Source organism: Nycticebus coucang, chromosome 6 (assembly GCF_027406575.1).
Source record: "Nycticebus coucang isolate mNycCou1 chromosome 6, mNycCou1.pri, whole genome shotgun sequence".
Lineage (NCBI taxonomy): Eukaryota > Metazoa > Chordata > Mammalia > Primates > Lorisidae > Nycticebus > Nycticebus coucang.
In genome coordinates, this window is record NC_069785.1 from 127785301 (window position 1) to 127806342 (window position 21042).

General features: G+C 43.9%; 1 protein-coding gene across 7 annotated transcripts in view; it reads left to right on the forward strand.

The window, feature by feature from the left end:
* Positions 1 to 21042, forward strand: part of GRAMD1B (GRAM domain containing 1B) — a 263393-nt gene that overhangs the window by 51958 nt on the left and 190393 nt on the right. For 3 of the 7 annotated variants that reach the window (XM_053594644.1, XM_053594654.1, XM_053594652.1), the window contains exon 1: positions 16634 to 16922. The exons of the other annotated variants lie outside the window; for them this stretch is intronic. The gene's annotated coding sequence lies outside the window, so the exon portion shown is untranslated. Of the gene's footprint in view, positions 1 to 16633; positions 16923 to 21042 lie in introns of those variants that run through there. 7 annotated transcript variants of the gene reach the window in all.

Consider the following 21042-nt stretch of genomic DNA (forward strand, 5'->3'; position numbering starts at 1 on the left):
CCTTTTGCTCCTGGCCTCAAGCAATCCTTCCACTTGGCCTCCAAAAGTGCTGGGATTTTAGGTGTGAGCCGCCATGCCCGGCCCACATGGAATTTCTAACTGTGGATCACAGCCAAAACCTTTGTACATCATTATTCTTTTCGAAAGTGTTAGGAGTGAAGACTTGGATTCACTTTAGGCTCTGCCCTTACGTAGCTTTGTGATCTATGGTGTGTTGTTTAATGTCTCTGAGCGTCCTTTTACTTCTCTGTGAAGCAAATGGATGAAACCAAATGAAGAGATCAGACTGATGATTTCTGAGATTTTCTCCAGCCCTCAAGTTCTAGAAATAAGTTCTGAGATAAATGAGAATTCAACTTTTCTTTTTTTAAGGGTTGTTAAGGGAGGAAATGATATTGTCTCCAAATAAAGACTAACTAGTGCAATAATTTCTCTCTTTTTCTTTAGGCTAAATTCATTCATTCATTCACTTGCCAAGTCTGTATTTATGGGCCAGACACTGTTCCTGGGGATGGCGAGTCAACAGTGGGATAAAACACAAATCTCTGAGCGTGTGGTGTTTACCCAAGACTTCCCCACAGCAGTTCACATTTCTTTTTTCATTTACCACACATTTAAAACAAAACAAAACAAGGCGGCCTTCTGCAGACTTGAGAGGATTTTTGTTTGTTTCCTTTCATTTTTTTTTTTTTTTTTAAAAAGAAACGAAGTCTTGCTCTAGTGAGGTCATAGCCCACTGCAGCCTTCTGGGCTCAAAGGATTCTCCCAAGTAGCTGAGTCTACAGGCATGTGCCACTGTGCCTGGCTAATTTTGTAGAAATGAGGATCTCACTATGTTGCCCAGGCTGGTCTCAAACTCCTGGCCTCAAGTGATCCTTCTACTTTGGCCTTCCAAAGCACTGGGATTATAGGTGTGAGCCACTGTGCCTGGCCTATTTTTAAAATAATGATTTGCACCCTTAGTTTCTCTTCATGGAAACCAAGGTCATGGAATGCGGGCAACACGAGGTTCGAAAGGTTTCTGAAGGTCTTTAATGCTCAGAAGGCTAACCTGACCTAAAACTTCCAAATAAATGGAAATCTGAACATTGTAGCTCAGAAGTTATTATTTTCCTTGAATAGTCCTTTTTTTTTTTTTTTTTTTTTTGAGGCACTCTTGGAACCACAGATCATTCAGTGAAAGGCAGTTTGCTTTAAGAGGTTCAATTTCAGTTTCTTTACAAATTCATCTGCTCTCAGGACAGGGATGGGAAGCCTCCTTCGAGTTCTGGGCATCCCCTGGCTCACAGTCCAAGAGCTGCCTCATTTGGGGGAGGAGAGGGATCAAATAAAACCTGCAGACTCTCTGGGCTTCTAGGATGCTTAATTGAAAGTGTTAGCAGAGCTGTGGGTACTTGGGCATCTGGAACCATCCTGGCCACCAGGGGGCATTAGAAACCTGTGTTCCATACCACCAGGTGCTTCGCCATTTCTGTCTGGATTATAGCTTGGAAGTTTGAAACAGGGTGAGTTCCATGACCTTTTCAAAGGATGTTGAGCTGAATTGGAGTCCCAGAATGTCAGAGCAAGTCAACAGGCCTAGGCATATCTTCTTCATCTCTCAAATGAAACGTGGGCATGCATTGCCTCAACAGGTATCTCTTGAGTACCATTTATGTGCCAAGCTCTGCAAAAACAACTTTCCAAATGGCAAAGCCTTGCTCTCCAGGGTCCACAGTCTAGGTTCTTCCCAGAGACAATAGATAAATTGTTTGATGACCATTAAGATGTCTTCACATCATCCTGAATCCAAGGTGATGAGCAAAGCAAAGGCTCTAGGCTTCAGGCTCATCATCTTGACGCTTTCAAATGAGAGCATGTAGATCTCTGTGCATTGGATAGGAGAAAGGGGCCTTTTCATGATATTGTAGCTAAACTTTGGAAAACCAACGTGGGGCAGACTTAGCCTCAAGTGAAGCCTAAGCCAGGAGTCACTGTTCTGCTGTGTAAACTTAGAGGACTAATTCAGCTTTTCTGGACCCAACTTTTTCCAGCTGCTCTCAGAAAAGATCAAGATGCTGACACTGTTGGCCAGTAGAAAACCAAGTGAAATGGAAGAGAATCATGACGTGGAACTTTACATAGGTGCAGAAAACGAATGGGGTTTTTGCTGCCCCCTGTTATGTCTTTATAGCTCGTTGTTGTTTGCAGGACTGGTAGCCCCTCTGCTACTGCTCTTATTTTGTGTAAGCATGAGGTCTAGGTTATGTTCAAACTAGAAGTGGAACCCATAAGTGAATCATTATCCAGTCAAGGGGTCAGAATTCTATTTAACTTTACACAGTAACTTGGATGAGTTTATGTGTAAATGAATGGCATGTTAGAGCTCACTACTTCCTAAGAAAACAGAAGAATAGAATGGGGAAAAGTAGGGGGACCCACCCCTGCCCCACCCCGTCCCACCCCACCCTGCGCCACAGACCTTAAGCTGGGAGGTGCTGTTCAGAGGGCAGATTGAAAATGTTTGGCAAGACTACCCATGCGCTAAGGCACTAATGAGTAGGGGGCGTTTGGATTTTTTTTTTTTTTTTTTTTTGGTACAGAGTCTCACTTTATCGCCCTCAGTAGAGTGCATGGCGTCACATAGCTCACAGTAACCTCCAGCTTCTGGGCTTAGGTGATTCTCTTGCCTCAGCCTCTCAAGTAGCTGGGACTACAGGCGCCCACCACGACGCCTGGCTATTTTTATGTTGCAGTTTGGCCGGGGCTGGGTTTGAACCCACCACCACCCTCGGTATATGGAGCCAGCACCCTACTCACTGAGCCACAGGCGCTGCCCGAGGGCGTTTGGAAATAAGTGGAATTCACTGGTAAAATGATTTGGATTATCTCTAAATTGTGTTGACCATGAATTCATGCAGGAAAACCTTGCCCCCTGATTCCTAATACTAATGCTGACCCAGCAAGTCATACGTTCTTGTGATTTCCTAAACTAGACCTCTGAAGACAAAAGCTTACTGCAGTTGAAAGTAGAATGTGCCTCCCCCCCTTCAGATAAAGTGTGGTATTGATTGTTTCAGAAGACTAGCTTAGTAAGACTGCTAAGACTGCGCAGGGCAACAACTCTTGCCCTCTTTTACATTTTATCATATTTGCCCAGAGGCAGTGCTGATTAGCGTAATCCTTACCAAGAGCCAGAGGAAAAGAAATGTGCGGACCCTTCGGTATCTTAGTAGTAAGAACACCTTTGACATAGAATTAAGAAGAGTTGGGTTCCCAACACTGTTTTACTGTCTTAGCTGTTATTATGGTAATTTAGAAAGAACACACCTCACTGTAAACTTGGCCTTGGACTCTGACTATGGGAATCCTGCAAGTTGCATGATTTCTCTGATCCTGTTTTCTCATCTATTAAGTAACATTACACCTGTGCTACTGTCCTTACCGAGGTGTTGTACATGTGTAAGGTGTCTCGATTACAAAGAGACGTGGGTTCTTATTTTGGTCGCTGCGCCTCGGTCATCTCCTGTGGTCACTGAAATGCCCCATCCTGGCTCCCTTGGCACAGCTGAACACCTGCATTTCTCAGCTGAGACACTTCTTCCGTCTGTTTTGCCTGCCCTTTCCTGTCCTGACACCCAGAGAGAAGTTTCTGAGAATAAGATCGCTATCATCCATTGTTTATTTTTCTTTGGTTTTTAAAATGTGTGCACTGTCTGGTCCCTGCCTGCTGAGTGACCATGGCACAGCCTGCTTATCTGCTGGCAAACGCATCAGCATGCTGGGACAAGCGCCTGCAGCCGGCCTGGCTTTCTGCAAACATGTACCTGTGAGAAATAATGATGGCTTTAGTTCTGCTTTCCAAGTCTGTCCCTGAAACGTGTAGTTCAAACAAACTAATAACAAAAATAAAACCCACAGCAAACAAATGGCCCAAAGTATGCAGCTCTGGAACATTTACCATGTTCTTTCTCCAAAGGTAGCGAGTGCTGCCTTCACGGTTCCCGTTAGTGGCCTATTAAACAGGTCCAAGACTTAGTCTCACTAAGTTCCAATTAATTCAAATTGTGGTGGAATTGGATTTACTGAGTCACAAGATCAGATTTTAGAAATAGGTTCTCCATTTCTGCCCTTGCCCCTTCCCCACTATGTCCCTGCGAGGCAAGACTGATTCTATCAGCAGGGTCACCTGCACGTGGCCCACAGGGTTATAGTCATGAGGCCAGGGACTAGACCTGCAGGGCTCCTAAGACAAAAGACCCAGGGGACAAAAAGAAAAGAGCTTATAGAAGCAGAGGAAGTGGGAAAAGGGTGTGTGGGAGAATTCTTACTGAGAAGAGTAGAGAGAAAGAAGTGAAGGAGACAAGGGGAGTGAAAAAGCCAGGATGGGGCGGCACCTGTGGCTCAAAGGGGTAGGGCGCTGGCCCCATATGCCAGAGGTGGCAGGTTCAAACCCAGCCCCGGCCAAAAACTGCAAAAAAGAAAGAAAAAGCCAGGATGAAGTACAAGGGACGGAGATGAGGTCTGGAGAGAAGGATGAGACTTCTCTGACCCACATTCTTCCTGAGATGGAGCAGAAATAAATATTTCATGGTCCGTTACATATGCCTTCTGTAGCTCTGACCCTGCCAGAGAGTCCAGCCTGCACAGTTCTCTGCTTGTACAGGGCCCTGGGACCAGGCCCCTGCTCCTAGTCCATGCTCCACCGGGCAGTGGTAGCTGCAGGCCATATCCCCTGAAAGCAGTGTGGACATCTCCTCTTCTGCTTCTTTTTAATTTTTATGTAGAGACAGGGATATTGCTGGTCGTCCAGGCTGGTCTTGAACCCTTGGCTCAAGGGCTGGCTCCTTCTGCTTTAGCCTCCCCAAGTGCTGAGATTACGGGTGTGAGCCACCATGCTCTTCTTCTTGAGAGCTGAAAGAGCGCCTGGTTACTTAGGGTCTGAGGAAGGACAAGACCCAGAAAGAAGATGCTGGCAAGAGAACTTTCAGAGGGAGAAGCTGGGACAGAGGGAAGCGAGCACAGAGTGTGTCAGGAAAAGACATAAGCTCAGGCCCCCACTCTGCCAGTTACTAGGCAAGTTTTAATTTTTTTTTTTTTTTTTGCCTGTCAGACACATATTCATCTTCACTTCTACCTTATGATTTAATGAGAAAGTGGACTACAGGTGCCTGCCACAATACCCAGCTATTTTTTGAGATGGGGTCTTGCTCTTGCTCAGGCTGGTTTTGAACCCGTGAGCTCAGGGTAATCAACCTACCTCGGCCTCCCAGAGTGCTAGGATTACAGGCGTGAGCCCAGGCACCCGGCCCTAAATGCTGCTTTTAGAACTGAATCCATCCTGAGTAAGACCTCTCTGGAATGGGACCTGGATTATGCCACAGCCAGCCCTGAGCTCACCTAGTCCTGGGCTCTCACTCTCGCTCAAAGTTAGGCTTTCGTGCTCTTGTAAACCTGCAATGGAGAGAAATTTCTAGCCCCACCTTCCAACTTTACTGTTCCTTTCATTTCTCTGAGGAGCAGAGCAATGCGTGTTATGTCCATGTGAGAGATCAAGGGCATTCTGCTTTCTTTGAGAGGATCACATGGCTTTTAGTTTTCATTATGTTTATTGATTTGCGTATGCTGAACCATTCTTGCATCCCTAGGATGAATCCCACTTCATCATGGCATATTATCATTTTGTCATACTTTTGGATTTGGTTTGCTAGTATTTTGTTAAGGATTTTTGCATCTATGTTCACGAGGGATATTGGGGTGTAATTTTCTTTCTCTTAAATGTCTTTTTCCTGCCTTTAGTATCAGGGTGATACTGGCTTTATAGAATGAGTCAGGGATGACCCCCTTTTTCTCGATGTTACGGAACAGGTTCAGCAGAGTAGGTGTCAGCGCTTCCTCATAGGTCTGGGAGAATTCAGCTGTGAATCCATCTGGTCCTAGGCTTTCTTTGGGGGGAGTTTTTTTTTTTGAGACAGAGCCCTCAAGCTGTCACCCTGGGTAGAGTGCTGTGGCATCACAGCTCACAGCAAGCTCCAACTCCTGGGCTTAAGCGATTATCTTGCCTCAGCCTCCCAAGTAGCTGGGACTACAGATGCCTACCACAACACCTAGCTATTTCTTTCTTTCTTTTTTTTTTGGTTGTAGTTGTCATTGTTGTTTGGCAGGCCCAGGCTGGATTCGAACCCTGCCAGCTCTGGTGTATGTGGCTGGTGCCTTAGCCGCTTGAGCTCCAGGTGCTGAGCCAGGGGAGATTTTTTTTTTATTGCTGTTTCAATCTTGCTACTCATTATTGGTCTGTTCAAGATTTCTTTTTTTTTTTTTTGGTTTTTGGCCGGGGCTGGGTTTGAACCCGCCACCTCCGGCATATGGGACCAGCGCCCTACTCCTTGAGCCACAGGCGCCACCCTGTTCAAGATTTCTATTTCTTCTTGATTTAAGCTTGGAAGGTCATAGGATTCTTTAAGGCCCTTGATCTGAGTGCAATGCACTTCTCTGGCCATTTACTCTTCTGTCAGGGTAAACAAATGTCATTAAGTTCTCATTTACTCTCTTCTGAACCACTCATTTCTTCTTTCTGTAATTCACTGTGTCTTAAAGTGGCTCTCCTGTTAGACACTGTTTATGTAACTATCCTTTGTCATTATGCACCATTGGCAAAATGGTGACTTTGAGGCTTGCTGTAAGTGTTTTCTATTAAAACAGTACCATTACGGGCGGCGCCTGTGGCTCAGTGAGCAGGGCGCCGGCCCCATATGCCGAGGGTGGCAGGTTCAAACCCAGCCCCGGCCAAACTGCAACAAAAAAATAGCCGGGCGTTGTAGTGGGCGCCTGTAGTCCCAGCTACTCGGGAGGCTGAGGCAGGAGAATTGCCGAAGCCCAGGAGTTGGAGGTTGCTGTGAGCTGTGTGACGCCACAGCACTCTACTGAGGGCCATAAAGTGAGACTCTGTCTCTACAAAAAAAAAAAAAAAAAAAAAATAGTCCCATTACTTTTTGGACTGATATGCATCATGGGAGTTCTAGATATCATGTATACACACGGAGCCTTTGTGCAAAAACCATTACACTAGCTCAGCCAACAGTTATCTTATTATTGAGGGTTATTTTTTTCCTATTGCATCAGGCTCTTATAAGTTTTATAAATAAATAAAAATGGTTTAGCTTTGGTTCAAAGAGGATTTTCCCTTAGAGCTGACTTTACGGTAATATATAGCTTAATATAAAACCTAGCATGCTGAATATAGTTAGTCTTCAAAGTGGATTAGAGTTGTTGTGCTTTGGGCATTTCCTGGGCATTAGTTACGTCCATTGCATTAGCTTTACCAGTTGTTTCTCCTGTAGTGAAAGGCATAGAAGACCAAAGTGCTACCTTGTAACTTCTACTGAGTGTGATGGAGATGATAATTGAATGGCAAAACCACTCCCCTTGTAAGGGAGAAACCAAGTTCCTTTAGAAAAGGCAAGTACAGAAATCTGAGATGCTGACAAGCCCAGGAGCTCTATTCATACCAGTGATAATCATAATGATAGCAATAACGATCATAATTGTACCAGTTGCTCCCATTTTTCACCTCCCCCCTTCTCCATAGGTCTTAAAATAAATCTGTATTTTAAGCTATTAACTTGACTTTAGTTTTTATCCTTTTTTTTTTTTTTTTTTTTTTTTTGGTGTGTGTGTCTAGGAAGCTGCTGAAATGATGATTGGATTTCATAAATGCAGCCCTTATGGTAGTATATAGAAAAGGTGGGCGGCACCTGTGGCTCAGTCAGTAAGGCGCCGGCCCCATATACCGAGGGTGGCGGGTTCAAACCCGGCCCCGGCTGAACTGCAACCAAAAAGAAAAGGTGGATTTTTTTTTTGCAGTTTTTGGCCAGGGCTGGGTTTGAACCCACCACCTCTGTCTATGGGGCCGGTGCCCTACCCCTTTGAGCCACAGGCACCACCCGAAAAGGCGGATTTTTATAGTGCTCTAGGGTGTGTATATGTGTATAATGTGTCCCTGCCACCAGATGTACCTAATTGTTTGGATGTGTCTCACTACATGAGTGATGAAAGTGTGCTGCTGGCTGAGCGCCCATAGCTCAGTGGTTAGGGTGCCGGCCACATACACGGGGGCTGGTGGGTTTGAACCTGGGGGCCAGCTAAACAACAACGATAACTACAACCAAAAAATAGCCGGGGATTTTTTTGTGTGTTGGGAGGCTGAAGCAAGAGACTCCCTTAAGCCTAAGAGTTTGAGGTTGCTGTGAGCTGTGACACTGTGGCACTCGACCAAGGGCAACAAACTGAGACTCTGTCTCAAAAAAAACAAACACACAAGAAAGTGTGAGGCTTACGTACATGACTGCAGACTTAAAAATGACGCAACTGTGGACTTTTCCTAGCATTTGTTATGTGTAGAGATTGGGCTGAGTGCTTTGTAGGTGCTATCTTGTTTATCTTTCACGACAAGCCCTTGAGATGGGCACTCTTACTTTTTTTTGCAGTTTTTGGCCAGGGGTGGGTTTGAACCCACCACTTCCAGCATATGGGGCCAGCGCCCTACTCCTTTGAGCCATAGGCACCACCCAAGATGGTCACTCTTATGATCAATCCGATTTTTCACATGGGTCAACAGAAGCAGTGAGAGATTAACTGTTAAAAAGTGATGGTTCCAGAACTTGAACCCAAATATTCTAATTCTAGAACTCTTCCGCCTCACTTATAGGAGGTAGGGTGACTAGCAATGAAATGCAAGGGTTACATTTATCTCTAATAGGTCATGTGATAGAGATTAAAAACTCACATTGTATTTTGTATGGGCACACGCAATAGTTGTATGCTATAGGTACTATAGGTGCATGTTTAGGAGTTACCAAAACAGGTTCCAGCTTAGGACCAAGATGTTGACATTAAAGACCGAGACCACTCCATGTGGGAGGAGGCCATGCTAACCACATAAAAGCATATGCTCTGGCATCAGATTACCTAGTTTGAACCCCAGACTAGCTGCTGATTAGCTGTGTGCCTTTAGATGACTTTGCCAAGCCTCATTTATTTGCATTTGAAAATGGGAAAAATTGTGCAGTGCCTGTGGCTCAGTGAGTAGGGCGCCAGTGAGTAGGGCACCAGCCCCATATACCAAGAGTGGCGGGTTCAAACCCAGCCCCGACCAAATTGCAACAAAAAATAGCCGGGCATTGTGGCGGGTGCCTGTGGTTCCAGCTACTCAGGAGCCTGAGGCAAGAGAATCGCCTAAGCCCAAGAACTGGAGGTTGCTGTGAACTGTGTGACGCCACGGCGCTCTACCGAGGGCAACAAAGTGAGACTCTGTCTCTAAAAAAAAACAAAAAAAGAAAATGGGAAAAATAACCAACTTACTGGGTTGATTTGAAGGTGAATTGAGATTATACCCAATTTATAGTAAGTATGTAATAAATGTAGCTAGTCTTATTATGACTGTATTTGGGTATTGGTCTAATTTAAATAAAATTATTGGTAGTTGGGCAGTGCCTGTGGCTCAGTGAGCAGGGTGCCGGCCCCATATACCGAGGGTGGCGGGTTCAAACCCGGCCCCCGGCTGAACTGCAACAAAAATTATTGGTAGTGGCATAAAAACAGACACACAAACCAATGAAATAGTATGGGGAACACAGAATAAATCTATGCATTTACAGCCAACTCATTTTCTACAAAGATACCAAGAACATACACTAGGGAAAGGATAGTCTCTTCAGTAAATGATGCGGGGAAAATTGGATAATCATACGCAAAAGAGGCTCAGCGCCCGTAGCTCAAGTGGCTAAGGTGCCAGCCACATACACCAGAGCTGGCAGGTTCGAATCCAGCCCAGGCCTGCCAAACAACAATGACAACTACAACCAAATAATGGCCGGGCTATGTGGTGGGTGCCTGTAGTCCCAGCTACTTGGGAGGCTGAGGCAAGAGAGTTGCTTAAATCCAAGAGTTGGAGGTTGCTGTGAGCTGTGATGCCATGGCACTCTACCCAGGGTGACAGGTTGAGGCTCTGTCTCAAAAAAAAAAAAAAAAAAAACCCAAAAAATCATATGCAAAAGATTAAAACAAGACCCCCACTTTTCACCATATTAAAAAAAAAATCAAAATGGATTAAACCCTTAGTGTAAGACCTGACACTATGAAACTACTAAAAGAAAATGTTGGAGAAATGTTCTAAGACATTGATCTGAGCACAAAAACATAGCAAAAATAGACAAATGGGATTACAGCAAGCTAAGAAGTTTCTGCATAGCAAAGGAAACATCAACAAAGTGGAACCCACAGAAGGGGAGAAAATATTTAGAAACTGTCTATTTGACAAGGGATTAAGAACCAGAATCTATTAGAATCTCAAACAACTCAATAACAAAAAATCCAGATACTCCAACTAAAAACAGGCAAAAGATCTGAATAGATATTTTTCTTTTTTTTTTTTTTGGCCGGGGCTAGGTTTGAACCCGCCACCTCTGGCATATGGGACCGGCACCCTACTCCTTTAGCCACAGGCGCCACCCTGAATAGATATTTTTCAAAAGAAGATGTGCACATGGCCAACAGATCTATATGTGGGAAATGATCACCATCACTAATCACCAGAGAAATGCAAATCAAAGCCACAGTGAAACTGGGTGCAGCCACACGTGCCCGTAGTCCTAGCTACTAGCGAAGCTGAGGGAGGAGGATCACATTAGGCCAGGAGTTTGCAACCAGCCAGGCAACATAGCAAGATTCTGTCTCTAAACAGACACACACACACACAGTGAAATATTGTCTCACCCTAGTTAAGATGGCTTTTACCAGGCGGTGCCTGTGGCTCAAAGGAGTAGGGCACCAGCCCCATATGCCGGAGGTGGTTGGTTCAAACCCAGCCTTGGCCAAAAACTGCAAAACAAAACAAAACAAAAAAAAGATGGCTTTTACCAAAGAGACAGAGAAGGGCATAGGAGCTCATGCCCAGCTGCCTGGGAGGTGTAGTGGAAGGATCTCTTTAAGCCAAGGAATTTGAGGCTCCAGTAAGCTTATAATTGTGCTACTGTACTCAGTGTGACAGAGACGCTGTCTCTAAAATGAAAAAGGGGATAACAGATACAGAGGCAAGGATACAGAGAAAAGGGCGATATCATATACTGTGGTTGAGAATGTAAATTAACACAGGCATTATGGAAAACTGTATGGAAGTTCCTCAAAAAAAAATCCTAAAAATGGAATTTCTGGATCACATACCCTGTTTCCTCGAAAATAAGACAGTGTCTTATTTTAAGGTGTGCTCCCAAAGATGCGCTAGGTATTATTTTCAGGGGACGTCTTATCTTTCCTGTAAGTAGATCTTATTTTCGGAGGATGTCTTATTTTCAGGAAAACAGGGTAGTAGTTGTACTTCCGGATATACATCCAAATAAAGAAAATTAATAATAAAAAAAAAAAGAAAATTAATATATTAAATAGCTGCACTCCCATGTATATTGCAGCACCATTTACAACAGTCAAAATATGGAATCCATCTAACTGCCCATCAGTGGATGAATGGATAAAGAAAATGTAGTATTCATGCACAATGAAATCTATTCTGCCATAAAAAGCATGAAAGTCCGTCATCATTTGCAGCAACATGGATAGAACTGGAGGTCATTATATTGGGTGAAATAGGCCAAGCACGAAAAGACAAATACAACTTGTTCTTACTCATACACAGGAGCTAGAAAAGTGGATCTCATGAAGGTGCTAGATAGGTGGTGACCGGAGACCAGGAAGGATGGACAGAGGAAGATGAAGAGAAGTTGATTAATGGGTACAAATACACAGGTTTGATAGAGAAATAAGACCCGTTGTTATATAGATCAATAGGGTGACTATTGTTTACAGTGATCTATTGTGTGTATACATATATATATATATATATTTTTTTTTTTTTTTTTGGTAGAGACAGAGTCTCTATTACCCTCAGTAGAGTGCCGTGGCATCACACAGCTCACAGCAACCTCCAACTCCTGGGCCCAGGTGATTCTCTTGCCTCAGCCTCCCAAGTAGCTGGGACTACAGGCGCCCATGACAACGCCCAGCTATTTTTTTTGTTGCAGTTTGGCTGAGGCTGGGTTTGAACCCACCACTCTTGGTATATGGGGCTGGCACCCTACCCACTGAGCCACAAGTGCTGCCCCTCACATATATATATATATAAACTTTTTTTTTTGACATGCTCTATCTCCTAGACTAGAGTATAGTGATCCTATCATAGCTCACTATATCTTTGAATTCTTGAGCTCAAGTGATTCTCTGGCTTCAACCTTCCTAGTAGCTAAAAATATAAGCATGAACCACCGAAGTTGGCTAATTTTTCTAGGTTTTTTTTTTTGAGACAGAGTCTCATTATGTTGCCCTCAGTAGAGTGCTGTGGCATCACAGCTCACAGCAACCTCAAACTCTTGGGCTTAAGCAATTCTCTTGCCTCAGCCTCCCAAGTAGCTGGGACTACAGGTGCCTGCCACAACGCTCAGATATTTTTTGGTTGCAGCTTTCATTGTTGTTTGGCAGGCCTGGGCTGGGTTTGAACCCACCAGCCTCGGTGTATGTGGCTGGTGCTGTAACTACTGTGCTACAGGTGCCGAGGCAGTTTTTCCAGTTTATGTAGTTTTTGCTCTGGTGCCCACAGTGGTCTTGAATTCCTGCCCTCAAGCGATCTTCCTGCCTCAGCCTCCCAAAGTGCTGGGATTATGAGCCTGAGCCACCATGTATGTTTCCAAATAGCTAGAAGAGACTAATTCAAATGTTTATAGAATAAAGAAAAATATTGAAGGTGATAGATATCCCAGTTATGCTGATTTGATCCTTAAAAACTATATGGATATATTAAATTATCACATGTGCCCCCCCAAATACGTACATCTGTCATGTATCAATTAAAGTAAATAAATAAAACCATCTTTTCGCCTTCAGTGTAGAACCTGTGTACAAAAGTTCTTCTTCATCCCATTTCTCCTAAGAAACAAGCAGAATGCTCCTGAAATAGAGGCTGAACACCCATGATGGTGTTGTACTTTATATCAATAAAGTGGAAAGCAAAATACTCTGGTGGGCACAGGGAAGGGCATGTGAGGGCCCTATGAGTGAAAATAGTAACAGAAAGGATGAAGTCGTTTAGCTTTTGAAAATACATGGGTGGTGCCTGTGGCTCAAAGGAGTAGGGTGCTGGCCCCATATGCCGGAGGTGGCGGGTTCAAACCCAGCCATGGCCAAAAACTGCAAAAAAAAGAAAATACACAATAACTCCTGTAAAACCTAAACTGTTTTAAAAATAAAGTTGTTTTTTTTTTTTCTTAAGTATGTGGCAATGTGTTTAAAGACTCAGCCTCTCTTTCATAAGTAATGGGTTAACTTCATCTTTCTTTGTACCACAGTATAAGCAGGGTAACAAAAGTGGCCATCGTGTTGACACTTCTTGACGTGTCTTCTCATCTATAAAATGTGGAGGCTGGTTTCCTCTACTGTACTTTTCTTCTTTGGAATTCAAATGGAATAAACAGACATTTAGAGGGAATTAAATGACGATTTAACGTCAGCCTTTCATCAGGATTGGCAGACATTGTTTTTCTTTTCTTTTTTTCCAGGACAGAGTCTCATTCTGTTGTCATAGGCTAGAGTGCCATGGGCTCAGCCTAGTTCACAGCAAGCTCAAACTTCTAGGCTCAAGCAATCCTCCTGCCTTAGCCTCCTGAATAGCTGGGATTACAGGTGCCCACTACAACACCCAACTAATTTTTCTATTTTTAGTAGAGATATAGTCTTGCTCTTGCTCAGTCTGGTCTTGAACTCCTGACCTTAGCCATCCTGTTAGAGTGCTAGGATTATAGATGTTAGCTCCCAGGCCTGGCCTGGAAGACATTGATTTGTTTGTTTGTTTTGTTTTTTGGAGGGATGGGGGTTGAGACAGAGTCTCACTTTGTCACCCTTGATAGAGTGCCATGGTGTCCTAGCTCACAGCAACCTCAAACTCTTGGGCTCAAGTGTTCCTCTTGCCTTCCTTCCCTGTCCCCTGTCCTCTCCCAGCCTCCAGAGTAGCTGGGACTATAGGTGCCTGCCACAACACCCAGCTATTTTTTTATTTTAAAGATCGGGTCTTGCTGTTGTTCAGGCTGATCTTGAACTCCTGAGCTCAAGCCATCCACCCACCCCGGCCTCCCAGAGGGCTAGGAGTATAGGTGTGAGCCACTGCACCTGGCCAGACATTCTTTAAACAGGAAACCATGGAAAAAGATGCTTATTTTCTGGAGGGTCGAGTAGCACTAGAACTTAAGTATGTTAGGATTCCCCAAGGGGGAGTTGAGAGATTTGCTCATCATGGGCAGTGCATGTAGCTCAGTGAGTAGGGCACTGGCCCCATATACCAAGGGTGGTGAGTTCAAACCTGACCCTGGCCAAACTTCAACAAAAAATAGCTGGGCATTGTGGTGGGCACCTTTAGTCCCAGCTATTTTGGAGGCCGAGGCAAGAAAATCGCTTAAGCCCAAGAGCTGGAGGTTGCTGTGAGCTGTGATGCCACAGCACTCTACCTAGGGCGACATAGTGAGACTGTCTCAAAAAAAAAAAAAAAAAAGAGAGATTTTCTCATCTGGACATCTTTGCAAGAGAGTCAGATAAAATCCCTTCTCTCGGCGATGGTTAAGCTGAGACCCCACCATAAGAGAAGGAGGATTGGTTAAGCTCCAGTTCAGGGTATTTTTTTCAAGCATTGATAGATAAGCAGCTATTTCCAAGTACATTCTTGTACCTCCCTTTAATTACTCCCCAAAGATCCATAGTCCAAACACCCTCTACAAGAAACCTGAGCTTTTAGTTAATCAGGAATGAATGTTCTGGGCGAAGAGCATTATGGTCCCAGGTTACTGCTCCTGAGGCTTCCTATGTGATTTGGACTGAGTGTGACGTGATAATCCAAGGGAAATAGTGACCGCAGTCAGAACGGCCCCTGGGGAAAGAAGGTGCAGAGCTGAGCAGACAATATTCTGCAGTTTTCTTTTCTTTTTTTTTTTTGTAGAGACGGAGTCTCACTTTATGGCCCTCGGTAGAGTGCCGTGGCCTCACACAGCTCACAGCAACCTCCAACTCCTGGGCTTAAGCGATTCTCTTGCCTCAGCCTCCCGAGTAGCTGGGACTACAGGCGCCCGCCACAACGCCCGGCTATTTTTTGGTTGCAGTTTGGCCAGGGCGGGGTTTGAACCCGCCACCCTCGGTATATGGGGCCGGCACCCTACTCACTGAGCCACAGGCGCCGCCCAATATTCTGCAGTTTTCATCTCTCCAGAAGGGCCTTGCAGCAGCAGAACAGTCTCTGGAGAGTTTGAGGCTGGGAAACTAATTGCACTAGGCACCTCTTCAAACTTCCTTCCCTGTCCCCTGTCCTCTCCCAGCCCTTAGCCATCATTTTTTCATTCACTGACATTCCTTCTGCATAAATGTAAGTGCTCAGCATGGAGCCGTGAGCTGGGTAGCAGACAACAAAGACTGTGTGGGAAATGGGACCTAAATCCTGTCTTGGTGGAAGTTAGGGTCTAAGGGCAGATAGAAAATGCAAGTCCCTAATTATGATACAAGGTGGAGAAACAATGCTTTGAGAAGAAGTATTAGTAAACTTCTTTGCGGGTTTGCATATTAGTGAAGATGGATTTAATTAAACATGGAGGACATTCTCAAAGGAGAAAGAAAAGCGAAAATGTCACAAAGTAACAGAAGAGCCAAAGGGCAGGGTCTGGCTATGGAACCCTGGAGCCTTGTTAGGCTCTAGAGCTGTGACTTTCAACTTGTGTGCCTTGGCTCACTGGTGTGCTGTGAAAATTTTTAAAGATCATTAATTAAATTATTATTATCATTATCATTATTATTATTTTGAGACAGAGTCTCACTATGTCACCCTTGGTAAAGTACCATGGTGTCACAACTCACAGCAACCTCCAACTCTTGGGCTTAAGCGATTCTCTTGCTTCAGCCTCCCAAGTAGCTGGGACTGCAGGCGCCTACCACAATACCCGGTTATTTTTTGGTTGCAGTTATCATTGTTGTTTAGCTGGCCTGGGCCAGGCTCGAACCCACCAGCTTCGGCGTATGCAGCTAGCGCCCTACTCACTGAGCTACAGGCGGTGAGCGTAATTAAATTATTTTTAAAAGACGTTCAAAGCACAGTCAGTATATTTTTTTAACTTTCTTTTTTCTGATCAACATAATTTAAATGTGCTGCAGAAGTTTAGCTATAGGTTCAAGTGTGCTGTGAGATAAAAAAGGTTGAAATACACTGCTCTAGAGCCTTAGACCTGGAAGTGACCTCAGGGGCTGTCTGGCCTTAACCTCATGAGAACTCACTGTTTATATTTGAATTAACAGAGTCTGGTCTCAGAAGGGAGTAGGGGAGTGTGTGTGTAAAAGAGAAAGGAGGCGGCAGTCGCTGAGATTTTCAGTATCTTAGGAGGCCTCTGCCTGAAGGACGTATGGCCCCAATGGCTGTTTTTTTTTAGTTAAGCCAGGGAGATTTTATTAACAGTTGAGATGAAACCTACATCCTGGTTCCAAGGTCCATAGGTGGTGAACTTGCACAGAATGATATCATGTGAGCTAGTCTTTAAGAAGGGTGACTCTGCTCTGGCAAATTACATTCAAGCCATGGCTGACTGCGGCCTGGAAACAAGTTAGAGCTGCCTGTGGAAGCAGAGTAGAACTATAAGACTACTGAGCAGCTACTTGTAAAGGTCTTTTAGTGTTTACTAAGCTACTATTTCAGCTGCGGATGGCAAGCCTCATTTTAAGTAAATCAAGTTAGTGGAGCCCTGGGCTGACCCATTTGTAAGAAGCCAGCAGTTTTTGCTTGTGTGTGTTTAAAGTCCCTGCTTGGCGCCTTGGAGCACCAGGATATACACAGCCCTGCTGAATTGTCTCAGATCTGCAGGTAGACATCTTAAGAGGTAAGAGAAAATATGTGTTTTACAGAAAGTTGCATAGACTAACAGTGGAGTGGAGAAAACACTGGTTTTGGATTCAGAATTCATCTCAAGTTCATCTCTTACCTGGTGTGGTGGCTCACAACTGTAATTTCAAGCACTTTGGGAGGCTGAGAGGCCTCTCTTGAGACTAGGCTGGGCAACATAGTGAGACCATAATTTTAAAAGATTAGCTGGGCTTGCTGGTACATGCCTGGTGTCCCAGCTACTTAGGAGGCTGAGGCAGGAGGATCCCTTGAGCCTAGGAGTTTGAGGCTGTATTGTGCTATGATTGTGCTTCTGTACTCCAGTCTGGGTGAATAGAACAAGACCTTGTCCCTAAGTTCTTAATTTCTCTAAGCCTCAGTTTCTTCATCTCTACAATGGGAAAAATGACATCTGATAGGATTATTATGAAGCTTAAATGAGAAAATATAGTGCCTGGCTCAAGAAGAGGAAACTTTTTAGGTGAAGAGGAAATTTTTTGGACATTGAAACATTTTTGATCTATGCCTGATTGAAGCAGATTTTTCAGTTGTTTTAAATCCTAGATATCATGTATTTACTTCAAACCAAAAGGGTAAAACCATGTATACATTGATTATTTATGAATATAGTTTTATTAAGTAGTGATCTTGCAAAACCATGTACAAATCAAGTAATATTTAAAATGTATCAAGGGAATTTTCCACATATAGGAAATTGTTTGAGTAAAGCAAAAAGGTCTTCCCAAAAGCCAGTAATGATTCTATTTTTTTTTTTTTTTTTTTTTTTTTTTTTTTAATTTGGCCGGGGCTGGGTTTGAACCCACCACCTCCGGCATGTGGGACCGGCGCCCTACCCGCTGAGCCACAGGCGCCGCCCAAGTAATGATTCTATTCTCTCTTTTGTGCAAATCTAAATGTTCACATGTTGAGATTAGTTCTAGCGAGGCATTTGTGTTTGATTAACTTCTTGCTCTGTGTGAGCTTATGGGGGAATGTGTGCTGACAAAAGCAGAATGAGTGTTTTCGATGCCATTTAGTTTTTAATTGTCCTCTGAAGTCAAAATGCTACCTCCAATATAATACTGGAAGTCATGAGGGGAAAATCTGATCAAAAGATGTATGATTCACATAAAGCAGTCTCAGCTCCAGCTTTGTGACTTTGGTCTAAGATTTATCTTGTGCTTCAGTTTTTCATCTGGGAACCTGGGTGAGACAAGGGTGGAGAAAGATGGCTAATGAATGAAATAGCTGTATTCAGGGCCTACAATTCTGTCACCTAAGTAAAGTAATACGTTTATTGCTCATTGAAATTCCAACTGTCAGACAGAATTAATGTGTCTTCCAAAGGTATCTGCTTACATCGAGGATGTAACTGAGGGCATAGGAAATGGAACTTTCTTTTCCTGCAAATAAGGAAAAATAAGGTCACTTTGCATCCAGCGACATGTTTCATTTCTATATGGACAAGCAAAGGTATTCAACAGATGGCTTCCTCATAGAGCATGCCTTATTCAAGTTTATTAATTGAATAAAAATCCTATACATGTAAAGAAACAATCTGGGTGTGGTGGTTCACGCCTATAATCCTAGCAGTGTGGGAGGCCCAGGAGGACAGATGGCTTGAGCTCAGGAGTTCAAGACCAGCCTGAGCAAGAGTGAGACCCTGTCTTTACTAAAATAGAGAAATTATCAGGTATCATATTGGGCAGCTGTAGTACCAGCTACAAGGGGAGCGTGAGGCAGGAGGATCACTTGAGCCCAGGAATTTGAGGTTGCTGTGAGCTAGGCTGATGCTGTGGCACTCTAGCCTGGGGCAACAGAGTGAGACTCTGACTCAAAAAAAAAAAAAAAAAAAGAAAGAAAGAAACAATCTATTTTAATAAATCCTTTTTACAAAACAAATGATTTATAGTATATGAAGGATCATGGTAGAGTCAGATAATTTTTTAAATCTATATTTTCATATATCAAGATTTCTTGGGCGGTGCCTATGGCTCAGTGCATAGGGTGCCAGCTCCAAATACCAAGGGTGGTGGGTTCAAGCCCAGCCCCCGCCAAACTGCAACAAAAAAATAGCCAGACGTTGTGGCAGAGCCTGTAGCCCCAGCTGCTCTGGAGGTGGGGTGGGGGTGGGGGGCTGAGGCAAGGGAATCACCTAAGCTTAAGAGCTGGAGGTTGCTATGAACTGTGATACCATGGCACTCTACCCAGGGTGACAAAGTGAGACTCTGTCTCTAAAAAAAAAAAAAAAAAGATTTCTTAAGGCAAAGACCTTTCTAGTTTATAGATTCTGAGAGCTACAATAAAGACTTCGGAGATCACATAGCATACCCATCCCCAAATCTCAATTTCACAGCATTTAAGTACTGCACAGTTACTGAATTAATGAGGCAAAGTCTGAGCACAGTCGTCATGAGTTTTAGCTTCCAGGGGTGGTGCTTGCCATTAGGGACAGGTCCAGAGCAGAGTGCAGCAGGATAGAGGAAGTGGACTAAATTTTTTTTTTTTTTTTTTTTTTTTTTGAGACAGAGTCTCATCATGTTGCCCTCATTAGAGTGCTGTAGTGTCACAGCTCACAGCAACCTCCAACTCTTGGGCTTAAGTGATTCTCTTGCCTCAGCCTTCCAAGTAGCTGGGACTACAGGCACCTGCTGCAATGCCTGGCTATTTTCTTGTTGCAGTTGTCATTGTTGTTTAGCTGGCCCAGCCCAGGCTCAAACCTGCCAGGCTTGGTGCATGTGGCTGGTGCCGTAACCATTGTGCTATGGGTGCTGAGCCGAGAAGTGGACTAATTTTGAAAAGTGGGAGTATCACTGAGGCAAGAGTTCATGGCAAATGCAAAATTGTTTAGGAATGAATTATTGGCAGATGCATGGCTTCATATGCATTGCTTGCAGAAAGATAAACAGCTCAGGGTGCAGTGGGAATGGCTGGATTACAGCGACCACCAGTACAAATCCTCCATTGAGCCCAGCTTTTCCAGCTCTTTCCTAGGTAATAAAAAAAAGCAATTCCAATTTTTTGCCTGACATAGTATATAAAGGCTAATATCTCCCTAGTGCTCGGCAAATGTGTTGTTCCATCAGAACAAATCAGGCAGCTGTTTTCTAGTTTTACTTTTAAAATGTCAGCATCTTTTGTCAGGGTGGTAAGTTATCACAGTTTTCCGCAACCCTTGAAACTGATTGGAACACAGTTTCTCAGACATCACTAGCTCCCTGGATTTTGGCTAGCTTGTTTGTAAAAGGTGATTACTGTTTTCTGATTTAGGGGCCGTGGAATAGCTTGAGTTTTTATCAGAAATAGGTTGTTTTTACACTTAAAAAGTATCATTTTCTAGAACTCTGAAGCCCTTGTCTTTTCTTACAGTCTTGGTGTTTGCACGCAAAGCCCTTTGTAATATGTGAAGGCTTTTTGAGATGTAATTTTTTTTTTTTTTAGAGACAGAGTCTCACTTTGTCGCCCTTGGTAGAGTGCTGTGGCATCACAGCTCACAGCAACTTCCAGCTCTTGGGCTTAGGCAATTCTCTTGCCTCAGCCTCCCAAGTAGCTGGGATTACAGGCGCCTGCCACAACGCCTGGCTATTTTTTTGTTGCAGTTTGGCCAGGGCCAGGTTTGAACCCACCACCCTTGGTATATGGGGCTGGCCCCCTACTCACTGAGCCACAGGAACTGCCCTGATATGTAATTTTTGTAAAACTATATAGCATTCCTGTGCTTCAATTTTCTAATCTGTAAAACTAAATGAACAGTGGAGATAAAGTAATGGTTGGATCAGATCTTGTTCCACCATTCTGAGATTTGATCACTAGGATCAAACTCCTCCAGGGCCCACACTTGCTTTTCTGTGCTTCTGTTTTCTAACACTTAGAACATAGTATGCTTAATGAATATATGTTGAACGGGTGAGTGAACGGAAGAAGTATAGTAGATATAATCTCTTGCACTCACCCCTCACTCACCCAAATGTTTGTTATGCTCCAAACTGTTCTTTTTGCTGTTCTAAGACTAAACCATACTTTATTTTTATGCCTCAGTGCCTTTGCACATGTGGCTCCTCTTCTGGAAGCATGCCTCCACTTCCTGCAAAACTCCTCTGCTAACCTTCAAACCTCAC